Below are 16,281 nucleotides of genomic sequence, written 5' to 3'. Positions count from 1 at the left end.
AGAGTGTTATTACCGTAAAAGTTATGTCTTGATGAGAAAATGGAGACCTTTACATATGCAGGCAGATGAAAAGTGGGCAGAAGTTCATCAAGTAGTATTGCCGGTAGGGTATAGAAAGGAGGTATTGCAAGTTGCACACGAGGTACCAGTGGGAGGTCATTTGAGAATAAGGAAAACTCAAGCTAAAATACAAAAACACATTTATTGGCATGGACTACATAAAGATACCAGATAGTAGGGAAATTCACCGAGTGTGTCATGTGAATATGCTTAAAAGGTACTTTGAAAGGGAAGGAGAGAAAAAGGAGGAGGTTTTAATGATTCTAACTCAAAGTGACAAGTCAAATCCAGATGATTGTGAATTTGACATACCTCAAATTAAATTGTAAAATTAGAATGTTCTGAAATATTGGGATAAATTGTTGAGTTACCTTCCAGAGGAAAAACGGACTGACCTGAAAGAGTTATTGATATCACATGGGCAGGTTTGTGGAGATAAATTGGGAAGTACTAAAATGGCTATACATGATGCAGATGTGGGAAATGCTGTTCCTATCAAACAACATCCATATAGACTTAACCATTTAAAATTGGCACAAGTTAACAGAGAGATTGAGAGTATGCTTAATAATGGCATAATTGAAGTGGGCTGCAGCCAATGGAGCTCACCCAAAGTGATGGTACCAAAACCAGACAGTACCCAATAGTTGTGTGTGGACTATAGAAAGGTTAATGCAGTCACAAAAACAGACTCTTATCCTATCCCAAGTTTGGAGGATTGCATTGAGAAAGTGGGTCAATCAGTTTTTATTTCCAAACTGGATTTACTTAAAGGCTACTGGCAGGTACCTTTATCCGAAAGGGCGAAGGATATTTCAGCTTTTGTGACTCAAGATGGTATATACCAATTCGAAGTTATGCCATTTGGTATGAAAAACGCCCCAGCCACATTTCAACGGTTAACCAACAAAGTCGTTTCAGGATTACCCAATTGTGCGGTATACATCGACGATCTGGTAATTTTCAGCCAGACATGGAAAGAACATTTAAAACATCTGATGGAGTTATTCGATTGACTTCAGGAGGTGGGTTTGGTGGTAAACCTAGCCAAAAGTGAATTTGGAAAAGCCCAAGTCACTTCCCTTGAGGAGTTTTCGATACCCTTGAGGCAAAGGGAAATAATGCGATTTCTTGGCATGAGTGGATTTGATCGAACATTTGTGCAAAAGTTTTGTAGCATGATTGCTCCACTGATGGACTTGCTGAAGAAACGTCAAAAATTTCAATGGACAGCGGACTTTCAACAGGCATTTCATTGCCTGAAAGCTGTGATGACCAATGCTGGAGAATTACAAGGGATTCTGCGACCAGATTGAACGAAAGTATCTGACTTTAAAGAGAAATGCCGAGGTGTGGAGAAATGGACGGATCATTCAGAGACCTTCTTGTTCAATGAGACTGTCAATCGAGACGAATTTCAGTTGGAAGAAGAACAACAAAAATGGACTATGTTATTGTACCTGTTTGCGTGTGGTTTTTTTTTAAACAAAAAAGTATATTTACTGTGCGCATTTCTTAAAGGATAGCAAAAAGGTGAAAAATGAAACCATCTTGAGGTTGATAGTTTTTTTTTCTTGGGGGGAGGTGTCATGTAAGAGTACCTTTAAGAAATGGGTGTTTTTAAATGGGTATGTGTATAAATATCGGTCGTGAGAGTACCTACAAGAAATGGATGTTTACTACTGCAGTGATGTCAGAGAGTGGATGGAGCTGGGCTGTCGGTCAGCTTTTTACTTTCATTTTAGGCTGTTTGCTGCAGGGTGTATTTTAGTTTCGTTTTCAGAGCTGGATAGCTGCAGCCTCAGCCAGAAGGTGTATGAATCTCTCTCTGTAATCTAAAGACTGTAAATCGATCCTGGTGATTTAAAACTAATAACAGTAGTAACTTTAGTCTGATGTGCGTCTGGTAAAAGGTGTTTTAAGTCGTAAGGATGTTAAAAGGAAAGCTTAAAGGATTACTTAGTGTTGTATTCTTTGGGGGTTGTTTGAAAAAGGTTAACTTGAGTTCATCGAATAAACATTGTTTTGCTTTTAAAAATACTTTTCCATTTCTGCTGTACCACACCTGTAGAGTGGGCCTTGTGCTCCCCATACCACAATCTATTAAAAGTTGTGGGTCAGGTGAATTCCATGATACACTTTGGGTTCTCTAAACCCTGGCCCATAACAATCATCACTCCTCTTTCTTTTCTTTCACTCAGCCAGCTTTGAATCCATGTTGGCCCCTTTTATTCTGCTGAGAAGCCTATTATGTGGCACTTTATCAAACACCTTTTGGACTCCCATGTACATCATGTCACCCATATAACCCTTGTCATGATCAGGTGAGGAGGAATAGGTTAGCTTCGCCCTTTGTCCACTGCTTATCTGGCCAAAATAGGTTTTTATTTTAACAAGAAAGCTTGCCAATTCTGTGGGTGTTTAAATGTTTACATGATGTGACTGTAAAAGACACAAAACGGCAGATTTCCTTGAATTTTTGAAGAGAAAAGAGGACAGGATATGTTTTCTTGTCTCTCTCTCCAATTTCCCAGTTACCTTAAATATGTGCTTGGCTAACATGCTATCTGAGTAAATTCCTCTCACAGCCATTGTTCCAACTATTTTGATTGATGAAAGACAGACTTGCATTTGAATAGCCCCTTTCCCGACCAGCAGACATCATAGAACATAGGAACGTAGGAATTAGGAGCAGAGGTTGGTAATTTGGCCCTTCGAGCCTGCTCCGTCATGCAATCAGATCATGGCTGATCTCTTCCTGGTCTCAAATCCTCCTCCCCACCTTTTCCAAGATCCCTTTAACCCGGTTTTTTCAGAAATATATACATCTCCTTCTTGAAACCATTTAATTTTAATGACTCCAATTCCACAGTAATATGGGGCTGCGAGTTCCACAAATTCACCACCCTCTGCAAGAAGTAGTTCCTCCTCTGTTCTAAATCTACCGCCTCTCAACCGAGATCCGTGACCTCTCAGTCCAGATTGCCCCAAAAAGGGGAACATTTGGTCTACGTTTACTTTATCAATCCCTTTCAGTATTTCATGCACCTCAATCCGATCTCCTCTCATCCTTCTAAACTCCAGTGATTATAAGCCCAAACTGTTTAATATCCCAGCAGGAAGCAATTCCCAGCCAATGAGGATGTTTTCGTCTGTGGTCATTATTATAACATAGGAAACAAGACAAGCAAGCATTAAACGGGTATGGAGATTTGAACTAGGAATCTCTTAATCTGCAATCAAATGCTCTATCGATGAGCTATACCCCACAGGTGCAGCCAGAATTCTATTGCTCAAATGATTAGATCTATTAATTTGTCTAGGTGATTGTGTATACTTTGTTAATGGAATAAGAGATGGCCCCCGTTTACACTCCTTCAAGGAAATAGGTCCTGCTGAGGATTTGCAGACAGTTTGAGCTGGATTCTCCAACATCGGGAGGCTTCGTTTTGCCGGCAGCCCGGGGGTTTCCCGGCGGCGTGGGGCTGCCCCACAACGGGAAACCACATTGACCAGCTGGTGTAACAGAGCATCCCGACAGCGCGCTAAGCCAGAAATCTGGCGCGGCCGTACGGAGAATCCAGCCCTGTGTCTCCATTTCAAAGGCTTTGGGGTCTAGAAGGTATGCCGATGCAAGGTTGCAGCCATCTTTGACTGGGATTAAAAGTCACTGGAATGTGGCTTTAGTGTTTTAAAAAAATTCAATTTGTGGTTGCCAAACAGTAAATTAATAAAGTTATTTTCTTTATAAAGCATAGCTTCATAATGCACCCATCAACCACCTCTGTTACCTATTTGAAAAAAATCAAAGTAGTTAAACTTGATTTCCCTCAATAAATCAGTTCCAATTTTTATTGGTCAGTCCACATTTGTCAAGTGACTGTTAATTTAGTATGCGATTATCATTTCTGAAAGTTTTACCCGCTGCTGAGGTTAAACTAATTGGCCTACAGTTGCTAAATTATCCTTACACCATTTTTTTGAACAAGAGTGTAACATTTGCACTTCTCCAGTTCTCTAGCACCACCTGTATATCTAAAGAGGACTGGAAGATTGCAGCCGGATATATTTGATCCAGTCATGGTGACTTGTCAACGTTTAAGTTGAACCAGCCTTTCTAATACCTCTTTATCATTTTTTAGGACATTCACTGTCTCAACTTTGTTCTCTTTTGCTTTGACTCTTTTGTTTTGACTTTGGCAGCATCTTCTTCCTAGGTAAAGAAATGCAAAGTACTTGTTTAGGATTGCAGACATACCTTCTGCCTTCATGCATAAATCCTCTTTATGGCTACTAATTGGTCCAACTCCTCCTTTTACCACTATTTTACAACTTATGTGCCTATAGAAGACTTCTAGATTCCATTTTATGTTTGTCAGTTGCCAGTCTCTTCTCATACACTGGGCAGGATGTACTGGCAACGCAATCCCGTGAGATGTCGCAATGTGAATCGCGTCCATTGTAGGCGGGATCACTTTCTGGCAAATCTGCACATTAGAGTGAGACAGCTAGTCTCACTCTAATGTGCCTTCCTGAGCTTTAACCAAGACGTTGGGGTCTAACCCGCTTGCCTTGGAGACCTTGGGTGAGTGCTGTTAAGTTCTAGTCTCCACAAACTGGGGCCAGGTGGATTGGCACTCATGGGGTGTCGCTCAGGGAATTGGAGGTGCCCAGATGCATGTGCTCTGGGCAGGGTGGGACCTTGGCACTGCTGGTGCCACCTCAGCATTCTGGCACTGCCATCTGGATGCCAACCTGGCACTGCCAAGGTGCACAGCTGCTGGAGGCAGTAGCACTGCCAGGCTGGCATTGCCAAGCTGACAACTTTTGCTGGCAAGCAGAGCTCCTCAGTGCAGGGCAAGTACGGCCTCAACCTCGACTGAGGCCCCTGATCTACCCAGATGGGCATTAGATAGTAGAGTGTTTCTTGGCACTCCGAGCATCGGGAAACACCCGGCTAATTGCGCTACTGGACTCTGTCCCTATTCGGGTAGATCGCACCGACTAACTTTGCTGCTTATTTCTTTTTCACTTGTCTTTTCAATTTTCAGACAAGTTGTATGATCCACCTGTCATCTATCATGTGCAATCGTTTTTTTTTTTGCTTTATCTTACCCTTTTGTCATCCAGGGAACTCTGGATTTGTTTCTCCTACCTTTCCCCCTGAGAGAATCTACCTCAACCGTAACCAAACTATCTCCTCTTTAAGGATAGCCATTGTTCACTTACAGTGGGCAGGATTCACCGGTCGCATTGACCGGAGACCGGAGAATCCCGCCTGAGGTCAATGGATTTTTCTCTTGTCGGCATCTCACCCGTGGCAGAAGAATCCATCCCAGTTTCTTTGATTCCAATTTCTTTGTGATAAGTCCATTTTCACCCCATTGACATCTGCCATTCCCCCAATGAATTATTTTTATTCTGCAGCCAACCCAAATGTTATGACACTATGATCACTGTCTCCAAAATGGTCCCCGACTGATACAGGGAAAAGAATCCAAACAAAACAATATCAACAGATTTGTTCTCAGATCAATAAATAGACTTTTCATAGAATTTACAGTGCAGAAGGAGGCCATTTGGCCCATCGAGTCTGCACCGGCTCATGGAAAGAGCACCCTACCCAACCGCACACCTCCACCCTATCCCCATAACCCAGTAACCCCACCCAACACTAAAGGCAATTTTGGACACTAAGGGCAATTTAGCATGGCCAATCCACCTAACCTGCACATCTTTGGACTGTGGGAGGAAACCGGAGCACCCGGAGGAAACCCATGCACACATGGGGAGAACGTGCAGACTCCGCACAGACAGTGACCCAAGCCGGAAATCGAACCTGGGACCCTGGAGCTGTAAAGCAATTGTGCTAATCACTATGCTACCATGCTGCCCTCAGATAACCAGAGCTTCTCTCGTACTAAAACATCATAATCCTTGAGCAATGTATTTTCTAGTCTGCAGCTTCAAACTGAGTAGCCTCCATCACAATAAGGCCGATTCCTTGTTGATGGCCATAATGGTTGCAGTTGTTGGAGAAGAGGCGAGAGAACAATTCTAAAATAAGTGGTGAGAAAAAGTGTTCTGTAATAAGTCAATCTTCAGACTAGAGGGCAAGTAACAAATCATATTTACAACTGTTGTGATATTTACAAATGTTTTAAACTGATGAAGAACCGCATATATATTATAAACCCATCGTCAATTACCTGATGTGAGTTGGAGCTTTTTATAAGGAAGTTTCTTTATCTGTTAATGTATCAGTGCATTAGACTACACGACATTAATGATTATGTTGCAACTTGGACACCTCACCTATAATTACACAACCGATGAATAATGTTTGAGAATAAAATTACACCTTTTAGAACAGTCTGATGACACAATATTAAAATTGCAACGCTTTGCCTTCCAGCATAGGTGTATTTGATACACTGCACATATTGTGATAAATGGTGAATAATTACATTTATGCCTTAAAGAGAATAGAGTTTCCGTTATTTCTGTTGGTTCTAACAGTGCGTTCATCTGGACTAGAGCAAAGGATTGAGGAATATTAAACCTCAGTTATGTCAAACATAAATTGAGTTTCCATTATCTTTTACTCTGGTTTAAAAATAATTCCACCTGAAATCAGCACACAAAACTCGCCATTGAAATATGAGCTCAGCAGGTTTCCATTGCTTGTGCTTCTTTGTGATCAATCCTGCAGAATCTTCAAAGTGAGTTTGTTGCCTTAGACATGGAAAAACATTTACATATTATTCAATACTTAATTTACAAAAAATATGATGACGATCACCACTGAAACTTGAAAATTGTTCATTATATTTTGTTTAAGTACTTTTCAATGATTTAAACACAGGTTATTCACAGGTGGAGTAGAGACATATTAAAAATTATTTTTAAGAGATAATCCCATTTTCAGTTATATTAATAAAATTACACCAGGTTTGCATCAACGACATCAATGAATGTTGTTTTTATTGCAAAATAAATAAATTGGCGATGGTGCTAACTGCACTGGTTCATGGAAGATTTTACATTTGTGATTATGCAAATGTATTTTAGATGAAACCCTTAACTGTAACTGCGTACAATTTGTGCCCAATTTCCCCGTTTTGTGGACAAAGCAGAAACAGAGGGCAGGATTTTCCCATTCTGTCCACAGCGGGTTGAGTGACGGGTGAGAGCAGAGAATCTGGCGGCTGGCAAAAAGTTGGAAGCCCACCAGCATTAAAGCAGATTGTGATTCTGCCAATGGCACATTGATGGTGGTTCAGTTATCCCACTTCCTAGGGGTGTGAACACCATTTATTAACATCTCATGAATGCTCAGTAAAGCAGCTTCTCACCAGAATATCCTCACACCTTCCAGTCTTGTATCAGGTCAGCAGGAAATTAGGTCAACCTGAAAACTGTTTGAAAAGGAGTGGCGTGCACATGACTGACCTCAGTTTGCTGGTGACTTTTGAGGTGAGTGCAACTTACACGGTCCACCTGCCACAGTGCTGCACCGGTCTTGTTGCAATTGACACCATACTTCTGGGCTGTAGGGTTGGGCCGCATCTGCTCTTTGCCGATGTTGTCCAGAAGGGCACCACTGTGATACGATACTCACACAGGCCTCCACTTTCAGACACTGACCAGTACTATGGCTGGGGTTGGGGAGTGGAGGGGTCTCCTGCTCCCAGTGGCTGGTTCCATTGTCCACAAAGACATTGTGCAGTGGTAATCAAGCAGAACTCCATTTTCAGAAACAAACATTTTAGCCGGAGCAGGATGTGAGGGGTAGGTGGGGATGACACCACAAGGGAAGGCAATGGGCTGTGTGAGGGAAAGGGAGAACACAAGGGGGGGGGGGGCGAGGGATGTGGTGGGGGAAGGGGGCATAACAGATGGGTAAGGAGGTGGAACAGGATGGGGAACAATGGAAGGAAGAGGGTAGACCGAGGGGTTGGAAGCTGGGGCCCCCAACAAGGGTACGTAAAATGCTGTCAAACAGGGGAGTCAAAAGGATAACATGATTGACTGGAAGGGGATGCGTGCTGCCTCGGGAATAGTAATAGCGTGGGGAAGGGGGGTGACGGATTGTTAATGTGGCACAAGAGGATGGGTCAAACAGGGACTCAGAAGGTGGGGATGGGGGCTGGTTTCGGAGGCGGCACTCAAGTAGTTCATAGTCTTCAGTGAAGAGTGGGGAACTCAAGTGTTTGGCCTGGGGCTTGCAGTCAGGAGTCACAAAGTACTGACACTCCTGTGGCAATGTGGAAAGTAGCCAGAGATTACAGGCAGATCAGAGGCTATGTGGACCTCATAGTCAAGAGATCAGAGACAGGAGACAGTCCAGGAGTTCAGGAGGCATGCAGCAGGAACAGTCATTGGGAGTATGGTGTACCCCAGCTGCAGGGAGGGGCAAGGGCTGTGTGCTCCCCAGGGAAAGTACTCAGTTTGGTGTGCAGGGCTGTCCTACAGTCACTGTCCTTGGCCGTCTCTGTACTGGGCTACAGATGGAATGATAATGGTAACTGGAGGCATCTGCAGCCTGTAGATTGGAAATGCAGAATAAAGGGGGGAGGGAGTATATGAAGTGGGGGGTTAATCTCAGTAGGCGACTGTGTGCACACAGCCCCTAGGTGTGGTGGTAGAGGTCTACATAAGGCATGGGCACGTTACAGGTGATCGGCTCAGGGGGAGAGGTTCGGAATGTCCACCATAACAATAATGGGACCCAGTATTATTGGGGGAAGCTGGAGAACAACAGGAGGAAGATCTACCTTCACATCGTGAGATTTCAGGTATACATCAGGCTCACGAAATCTGTATGAAATTGCGGTGAACTGCGATTTGAAGTAACAGTGGAGAGCCACCATCGTGCTGTGCCACAGTGACGGCGCTGTGTCAAATCGAAAGCAGCGGCGAATTTGGTCAGGAGGGTTTGAGGCAGTGTGGGAGGGGAGTACTGCCTGGCTAAGAGGCCCTTTTTGTGGTGCCTTCTAACATGTTGGAGCTGCAAGTGTGAACAGAAATCTGCTTTGAAAGCCACTGAAAACCAATGCCTTCATTAGTGCTGTTAACGGTATACTCAGAATTCAGTGGCTTCATATCACGGATCGACGCAGCTCAAGAGTAATACAAAGGAATTTAGAACTTTGGAATGCTGTCAACAGTGAAGGAGGCACAGCTGCATCATTTAGTGCATTCCATCAAGAAGGACAGTCACACGTTCACCAGAATTGGCATTCATAACTGGCCAAAGGGAATCCATTCATTGACCATGAGCAACTGATTGGTCCTTACTTCAGAGTTTTGAGCACTGAGCTAGGTTGGGTCACTCATCACATTTACATCTTATCCCATGCAAGGCTCCAGGTGTCACATTTCTGGAATGCCACCTTGGTCACCAAACTGTGTGCCAGCACTCAGAAACAAGGCTGCATTAGGGACCATGCAAGTAGGGCAGGATAAACTATAGACCCTTCCAGTTAACATACGTTTCATATTCTGAGCTTCACTTTCTTGACCCTTTAATCATTAATGTCTTCAATGTTTCATTTCAGAGTGAAGTCAAATGCACAAATAGATCCAAAACCCAATGCTGCCTTTTCCAGGGTTGTAACGGAGTGGAGGAGGCGAAGGAGGGAGCTGCAGTGCTAAGCGCAGCTCCAGCAGGAGGCCCACGTGAGGGATATGGCCAAGGGGAGCCAGAGCATGAACTGGAGGGTTAGGAGAAGAGACTCCGACAACAGAAGTGAATTGCTAAACCTAGGTTATACCATAGAAGAGTCCCTATTTACAAATGAGTGAGAGACAATATTGCTTGTGTCTGTGTTTATCCTGAGGTCTGGTACATCATATATGCCACATTCTTCGTGAAGATCTGACACCATGAGGAGTTGGAGGTTATCCGCTCCTAATGACATTGAAGATGGTAGCAGCGCTCAATTTCTTTGCCTCTGTGTCTTTCCAGGGATCCACAGATGAGCTGTTCATAATTTCTCAGTCTACAACACATAGATGTATAAAGGAGGTCACTGATGCCCTTTACTGAAGGCCCATCATTCTGACAGGTTTGCTTTGGAAGAAGATAGCCAGGCTGTGGGATTCACCTGCTTCGCGCCATCTCAACATCCCAAGACCACATGGTGTAATAGACTGCACCCATGTGGGAATACGGGCTCCATGGCAGCAGCCCCTAATATTTATAAATTGGAAAGAAAATCATATAAAACTGGTGTGAAGATCATAATGCATGTGAAGATCAGAAGATCATAATGCATGTTTGTGCATGGTACCCTGTGAGTTGCCGTGACTCCTACATCCTGATTCACTCCCAGTGTCTGAGATTTTTGAGGGCCTCTACATCTGCAGACATGGTCGCTTGGGGATATGAGGTACCCACTGAAACAGGGCTGATGATTTCAGTGCACTTAGAGCTCCACATATTTCCTTCTAGAGCAGACCATAGGACTTCTGCAGAAGTGGTTCAGGTACGTGCACCACTCAGGTGACTCACTACAATACGCTCCTGATAGAGTTTCACATTCTGGCTTCATGAATTGCGAAGCCACATTCTCTGCTTTGGTCTGCGGTGCCCTGTGAATGTGCTCACCCTGGCAACTGAGAGTCCACTGGGGAACAAAAGAGATGTGAGAGAAGACGTGAAGCTTTCACCGCCATCTAATGATATAAACACTGTTGGGACCGAGATAAGGACGTGGCTAACACTGAGGAGACATAAATATCGCTCGAGTCTCAATGTTGATGAGCTGCCTTCAATCAATGGTGTTCCTTGAGGAAGAAACATTTAAATCACATGCTTCAAATTAAGATTTAAACACATCTCTCTGACACGACACAATTGTGTGGAGACAAGTTCAACTCATGTTGACACCACATGAATATTAATCTCACAGTGGGACATCACCATTGAGTGGGAGGATGGCCAAACCTTGATGTAAGAGGATTCTAATGTACAAATTCACAACACCTTCACTTGACCAAAACATTCACATAACAATCAAGTGTATTCACAAAAGTGCAATTTCTTGACAGTGATAGCCCACCTGTGACTCAAAAGGGACATAAAACTTGTAACCTTGCCACTCGCCAGGGTGCGGCTATGACATCAGCAGAGGTGGAGGCAGCTTGCTAACTGCTACGTCCTGATGTCTGCAATGGCCTTGCCAGACATCCTCTGGTAGCCTGAGCCTGGAGGGCCCTGGTCCGATAAGAGACTCCTGCTCAGCGACAGATGCACCCTCAGTGGTCTGAAAGGCTGGAATGAACGGTGTCAGAGGCAAAGTTGGCTCTGAGAAGCTGCACAACCTTAGCATGTCCTGAGATGAGGCCTCTTCATGCTCCCTGTGGCTGCACTTGTGCCCTTCATTGACTCATTGAGGAGACAGTGCATCTGGAGGGAGCTCAAGGTGCCACATCCCATGTTACCTACATCCTGATGGTGCCCACCAAGGTGTGTGATAGTGGAGTGCAAAGTCTGAGCTCAAAAAACGCAAGACTGCTGGACCATGCTGATCGCCAACCTTTCCGTGGTGACTTTGAAGCGCTTGCATGTTGGAGCTATGAGGTCAGACAGAACACAGGCCGACTCCTCACTCATTTGCTCTACACATCTGAGTAAGTGCCAAATCTCTGCCTGATGTTCTGCTCCCCCTATCATTGCATCTCCAACATTGAGCGAACAGTAGCTTCCAGAGGCTCATCATCTGACTCGGACTGAGTGGGTGGATATTCTCCAGCAGTCCTCCGATTGCTGGAGATCTAGGTAAGCCTCAGTCGGTGAGGTGTTCTCCAGAAAATGACCCTGAGTCTTATCTAGAGCTGTGCCCACCAAAGTGTGTATCTTTGTGCTGGTGGAGAGTGCAGGTGAGTGTTGTGATGGTTCTTCCAGAGCTTCCTCTTCAGACATGGTCCTGGGGTTCGGATTGATGCTGGTCTGCCTTGTGGACCTCGATCTCTGATGCTCATACAATAGAGTTTCAATTGATGAGCTATTTCAGATTGCATGCAGCTCACTGTGTAGCCACACACCTCTGATCAAGGCCTCGAGAGGCTGGTGGGTGAAGTAGGGTGCAGCCTTCTTGTGTCTTACGGCCTTCTTGTGTATGGAAGACATCTCTGTGGGTCTTCTGAAGACAACTAGGCTGGAGATATTGAGATTTATCTGTTTGACTAGTGTTTAAATATGGCATCCAGACCTATGACATCAGGCAGTCGAATCAGCTCCCGACCCCACCAGGTGATTCAGTTCGATACTTGCCTCTGCACAATTAATGAGCTTCCAAGCCGGGAACTCGGTTTAAGTTTCCAGCATTCCGTGCAGCACAATGGGTGCCGCCAAATTTTCCCATAAACACATTTAGTCTCATAAATAGAAAATTCCACCCATAGAATTATAGAAAGTGATTATTCAGTCCATCAGGCCTCAACCAGTATTAACCTCATTTTCTTTTTGCGCTTTTTATGTAGCTGAAATTAGAATCTCTGTGCACATATTTGCCACTAAATCGCACAGGTTTTATGGCAGTGTAGCTTAAAGAATTAAGAAACTAGTAACAACTTAGAAATCAGTCACTATCTTCATTGTCTGCAACACTGAAAAGCATTACAATTCAGGAAACCGTGTGTGAAATGTAAGGAAGCTTGGGTGATTTAAAACAATATAACAAAAGATTTTTCCCCGATTGTGTAAAACGATAGGTTGAGTAGAATTAGTAAAACGTTCTGCATTTCAATGAAGCACCTTCCAGAGGTGCAAGTCAAGTTAATAGAGTCAAAATAGGAGATCACGTGTCTTGCAAATGCAAGTAAATTTGCAAGTTCTACAAATCCTTCATTTATAAGGAAAACTGAATCTGATAAAAATGTATATTGACTGTTATTGCAGCTATTTTGTAGTACTGTATGTTTGTATTTGCACATTGATTTTATTTCAAATATATAAAATCCTGGAGTATATTCCCAAGAGCGGAGCTCTAATGGGTATAATTAAAACATGTTTATATCTGTGACTTACTTTAATGCATCAAGGACCACCCAGCTGCATTGTACTAAAGTACGCCATGGAATGATTTGTATAAAAAAAGAGAAAGACAACTACCTTATCCTGCTTATCATACGAGTCAGACAACAAATTCATGATTGAATTTCAGTGTATCTGGGCTGCCAGACAAATGGTCCAACAGCCAATTTTGGTTGTAGATAAGAGATAAATAAATTATACAACAGCAGTCGGACACAATAGGATAGATATGCTGCAATCTGGCAGCTCATGTTACTGGGAATCTGAAACATATTATTTAAATATCTGTGCGATTTTGATTTTGGACATCCATACAGCCTAGAATCTTTCTTCCTCCTCCTCAGCGTTGATCCTCAAAAGTCAAAGCATTGAGAATGGATGCCGAGAATTGCATTGAATACCTGGTTCCAATGATGGAATTTGGAAAGACAGGAATCCTGCACTCACCTTCATCTTTCCCAATGCCAAACATTGCATTCTACAATTCGTGGACTGGTGTATAAATCTGATTCCAGTACTGAAATCTAATCCTGATACTGGGCTAGTTCATACTCCCCTAAAACCTAGGGCAATCAATTGTTGGGAACTTCCCTTCGGGGGTGTAGGATGGTGAGGAGGCTGGGGTGACGTGGAATCAACATGCCAGAAGTCTCTCTATATCACTACCCTTGACGTCCACAACAAGCTCGCCATGATTTGGCTTTTGATAGAATCATAAAAATGTATATTTATTGACTAAGGACAAATGTGGATGGGTAATAAACATGACCTTGTCACTATCACGCGCATCCAGAACCCAGAAGTGAAAAGCTGCTGTTGTAATTTATTGCTGCATTCATTGTTTGATTGGCAGATACTAAATGCAGTTGGTACGGTGCTGCACCACTGTATAGATTTTGTTGAAAATAATCAGATAAATCCATAACTGTTCTTGATGAAAATTTCCAGTTTACCTTGTCGGCAGTACAACAGAATTAGATTGCACAATGCTTATTTTCAAAGCTTTCCCCAACTGCTCCAGAGTTTATTGACTGACCGGTTTTCCTTGCAGCCTGACCTTGGGATATGGGTGTTAGGGGTTTGGAAGACTACACTGCCTTGGTTTTCACTGCAGTTTAAAACATTGCACTGTAACTTAGAGCATTGTGATCATAGCAGAGTGTGTGAATATTTATAACTCAAATTTCAAGAAGTTAAAACAATAAATTATAAAATCTGGTGTAAACAGGGGTACAACAGAAATTAATCAACGGGAGACTGATTTTCTTCAGTTGTGTCTCATTGCGTCAAGGATAAATGCAGAAAGTGCTGCTGTAATTAGGTTGAAACCTTTGTTGGATCAAATTTGCATGATCTAAATTAGTGTTTTTTTCCCCTTAGGAGACTGGAATGCTTTTGATACAGTGCACACAAAAAACTCTAACCTATTTAAATTATTGAATTAAAAATATCAACTCTGATGTACACTGACATTGCACCCACTGTTCACAAACCAGCTAGCGTTTGCAGCCAGTTGCAACTCCTTTTACATTAGTTGGCTGCAAGTTGAACCACCCTGTTCAAGAGAGAACTCCATGGTCAATGCAGGGTCAAAACTGCCTGCCAAAAGTAGCAATTTTAATTATTTGCAGAAGTGGGCTTGTCAGAAATTCCTGCCTTTGGAAATTTGTCATTTACAAACAAAATTCTGAAGCCACGCTGGATTTACGCTCCCTAACATTGTGCAATGATATTCTCTAAAGCAGTGTTCTTCAAACTTTTTTTCCAGAGACCCATTTTTACCAACCGGCCAACCTTCGGGACCCAACCCGGCCGATCTTCGCAACCCAGGCTGACCGACCTTCGCGACCCACGCCAGCCTACCTGCTCGACCCACCATTTTCTCTTATCTTGTTTGCTGCTGACAAAAATGGAGGAAATGGCTTTGGGTCCCTTTGGCCCTCGTACACGCTCCTCCAATGGAACCTGTTGGATGAAGGTGAAGCCTTCCGGTGTTGGAAAGTATGGAGTCTCCATCTGTCCAAAGTTCTGCATTTTTTTCTTGTAAAATTTTATCAAATAAATCCCCCCCGAACTTGTAAAGAAAAAGAAAAATGAAATGAAAAAAATTAAAATTAAATGAATAAAACCCCCCAAACTTGTAAAACAAAAAGCTGCGACCGTTTAAAAAAAAAGCGGCCGCACTGCGCATGCGCACCGATGATCGGGCACGCACGCACAGTGCGGCCGTATTTGTTTTACCTGATCGTGGCCATTTTGAAGGCTGCTTGCAGCCCGCGTTATTAACAGCGGCTCCGCGACCTTCCCGACACCCGCCTGCGACCCACCCGCGGGTCGCACCCCCGAGTTTGACAATGCCTGCTCTAAAGGAACCTCACTCTGCTTCCTTACAGAATTTAGGTAAGCTCTGATTCTAGATTTTCACAGCTAGTTTAGCATCAGTACTCAGCTAAATCACTTCACACTGACAGTAAAATGGTTACATACACACATTTCCTAATATACTGGAATTTTTTAACAAATTGTTTTTTGCCTTGTAATATAATTGTTATAACCTGCATAAGACCTACAATGATGATCAAATTAGTCTCCCGTGAGCCTCATCGAATATGAGCTTCCTCACTGAGGGCTGGGGGCCCATCAGCAGAGTAATGGACTCGAGCATAAAAGCCGGCCCAGATGGGAACCGAGCATGAGCAGTCTGGCTAGGATTTGGATTGGATTGTGTGTATAGTTTACTTTGTAATAAAATCAGTTTCTTTACACCTCTCATTTTGACTCCTCTGTGGCCACTAAAATAATAATATTGTGGATAGCACAATTGCTTCACAGCTCCAGGGTCCCAGGTTCGATTCCAGATTGGGTCACTGTCTGTGCGGAGTCTGCACTTCCTCCCCGTGTGTGCGTGGGTTTCCTCTGGGTGCTCCGGTTTCCTCCCACAGTCCAAAGATGTGCAGGTTAGGTGGATTGGCCATGATAAATTGCCCTTAGTGTCCAAAATTGCCCTTAGTATTGGGTGGGGTTACTGGGTTATGGGGATAGGGTGGAGGTGTTGACCTTGGGTAGGGTGCTCTTTCCAAGAGCCGGTGCAGACTCGATGGGCCGAATGGCCTCCTTCTGCACTGTAAATTCTATGATAATCTATGATAATATTATGGAAGAATAAAACCATTTACAAC

This window comes from Scyliorhinus torazame, chromosome 8 (genome assembly GCF_047496885.1).
Source record: "Scyliorhinus torazame isolate Kashiwa2021f chromosome 8, sScyTor2.1, whole genome shotgun sequence".
NCBI classification, from domain to species: domain Eukaryota; kingdom Metazoa; phylum Chordata; class Chondrichthyes; order Carcharhiniformes; family Scyliorhinidae; genus Scyliorhinus; species Scyliorhinus torazame.
The sequence above is the reverse complement of the archived record's forward strand: the minus strand, read 5'-3'. Positions refer to the sequence as shown.